Consider the following 3,034-nt stretch of genomic DNA (forward strand, 5'->3'; position numbering starts at 1 on the left):
CCCCCATCCTGTTCTTGGTGTGTTGCTTCTTCCTCATCCAAGTAGCTTCCCCTTGTTATATTCCCCCCCCCCCAGCATCTTATTTATTTCCTTTATGGGGTGTTTCTTTTTTATTCCTCTTAGAATCCTTAGTGTCTACACGGTGTCTAGCAAATAGTTGGCGTGTAATAAACGTTTGACTCATGAATGAATGAATGAGTACGCATTTTAATCTTCACTGTGGCCCTTGAGGTGAGCGTTTTAAATCCCCTCCACCTCTTTATTTATTCTTAGTTTTTATAACTGAGCATCTGACTAGCGATTGGTGGGTTAAAATATCAGTATCTGTGTTCCAGTGATTGGCCCAAAGGAGAAATCTGAAACATTTGGGGAGACGAGCCCCTGGTTCCTGTTGCAGAACCCCAGGGCTGTGACAGCAAGGCCCCAGCGGAGAGCAGCAGAGGGCTGTGGTTCTGCTTCATTGCGCGGGGGCTGTGCTGGGGTGGGGGTGGGGGGAGGGGCTGGGCAGCAGGCCAGGCAGCTAGAACCGGAACTAGATTAGTGCCTGGGCAGAAGGGACCGTCTAGTCCTTTGTAGGAATCAAAAGTGCACAATGGATCGTGGATCACTACATCAAACACTAATGATGTAATGTATGGTGACTAACATAACATAATAAAATTGAAAAAAAAAAGTGCACTGATGGAGGGCGTGAGGCAACCTTCCTATTTATGTTTAGGTGGTGCTGATTCTTACCACTTCAAGCGTAAGGAAGCTGGTTATACTGTGGGCCCCTTGCCGTTGGGAAGGGCAAAGGGTGTCCTGGAACCGTGATGGGGGAGGAGAAAGGGCCCCGAATGAAAACTGCAAGGGGTCGGGCCTCCTGGAGACTGTTCTGCAGAGCAGGGAATAATGTGGTGCTGGTCAGTTAGAGCCAGGCAGAAGCTGGGAAGCCTCAAAGACAGCACTTTGGGGAAAGGAGATAGTTATTGGCTCAGCGATGTACGTTGTCAGGAATAACTGTATGTTTCTTATGCTCTCTGGATTTATTTCCTTTCTGGCCTCCTTTTTTATTAGTAAAGATGTTTTTAAAGTTTGTAACCTATCATCTGTGCTTAGGCGAAAAGGGATTTTGCACAAACGTTGACCGTAGGGTCAAAAGGGGAGCACAGTGCCCCCTAGGGGCCAGCGAGGTGGTAGCAGCGGAGGTCAGAGTGAAAGGCCCCCAAAGGAAGGGATGCTTAATCTGGGCACATGGTCTTCCAACACACACACACGCACACGCACACGCACACACACATATACATACATCTCACACAGACACGTTTACATACACTTAACACACCCTCATACACACAAACACACATCTCACACACACTGACGAAACACAACACACCCACATCCATACTGATAAATGGCAGCCATCTCATTGTGTGTAGCAACAATGTGGTTTAAGTCTAGGATCAGATCAACTCTTGGTTTCAGGGGTAGGTTCTAATTGGCCTAATCATCAACATAATCCCTACCCCCTTGGGGCTCCCTTGGTTACTGGGGTTGTTTTAGGAGTGGACATACAACTACATCGACCCATTGGATGTGAATGAGTTAGCATGTAGCCAGCAGCCCCCCACCTCCCCCAGAAAAGGCTGGGTCAGAAAACGCTGATGGGGGCGGGTGGAGGTGAGAAACAGGCAGAGTTATAGACCCCAAAACATTGGGAACCTCTGAACAACCTGTGCCAGAAACCCATACTACCTCTGAACTGAAGATTTCATGAACCAGTAAGTTGTCTTGGTTGTTTAAGGCCTGTAGGTTTGGGTTTCCTATATCAGAAGACCTCAGAGTGGATCAACTTCTCACAGAACTCTTCTGTAGGAAGCCTGGAAGGGTTAAGCCTCTGCTTTAATAAGGAGAACTGTTCCTTCCTAGCCCTCCACTGGCCTCTTGGTCCTCAAAGTGATCACAACGGAGCTGGCACAGTTCTCAGAGCTTTCCACATATAAGAGAGAAGAAGAAAATAATGTCCAAAGCCCACTGTAGCCTCTTTGCCTTCTACGGAAAATGACACAATTGTAATCTACAGAGGAATAAGTCTCTAAATGGATCTCATCCTTTGCAGAAGCTAAGATGAGATTCAAGCCAATGGTTTTGAATTTCAAAGAGCAGACAACCTTGGATGACATGGGAGATTTTATATATAAATATAAAATATATGTATATATATAATATATATATATACCATCTAACCTCCCTGAGAGGTGAGCATTCCTTACCATTTTAAAGATGATGAATGATAGTCAGAGAGAGTGTCACCTGCTCAGTGTCAAACAGCTACAAAGGGGTGGAGCTGGGCTTCCAACCCAGGGCTCTTTGGCTCTAAATTTCATGGCCTCCCTTCCAGGGTAGCATGCCACCTACCACACCCATGGCGGCCTCCTGTAGGTGATTGGGTCTAAGTGGGCTTTTTGGGGAGGATGGTGAGGAACAGGTATGAAGTTATCCATGTATATTTCTTAACATTTCCTGGGGTTGGTGGTGGGAATGAGGAAGATAGAAAACCACTTTACTAGGGTTCTGACTGTGGTAGGAGGGAGAAGCAAAGTGGACGTTTGAAAAATCAACCAATGCTAGGGAGGCGGTGTGACATAGTGGTTGGGCAAGCAGCCTCAGAACCCACTAGTCCTAGGTTCAGGCCCCAGGGCCGTAATGTATTAGCTCTGTGACCTCAGGAAAGTTACTTAATCTACCAAAGTCTGAGTTTCATCTTTAATAATGAGACCTACCTCTTAGGATCTTCATATGGGTTAAATAAGAAACCACAAGTAAAGCACTTATCACAGTGCCTAGCACCCCCGAATGGTAGCTGTTGTCTCACTACACTGAAGTACACAGTGCTCTGCAGACTCAGGGGACATTCTAAAGGCCATTCTGGTCCAAATTGCAATGCTCAAACATTGTATGATACAGAGAAGTCAGAGGGAGGCAGTTCATGTACAGTGCTTTTCTTTTTGTAAAATTTTTAATTGTGGTAAGATGCACGTAACATCAAAATCTA

This window comes from Neomonachus schauinslandi, chromosome 11 (assembly GCF_002201575.2).
Source record: "Neomonachus schauinslandi chromosome 11, ASM220157v2, whole genome shotgun sequence".
NCBI lineage: Eukaryota > Metazoa > Chordata > Mammalia > Carnivora > Phocidae > Neomonachus > Neomonachus schauinslandi.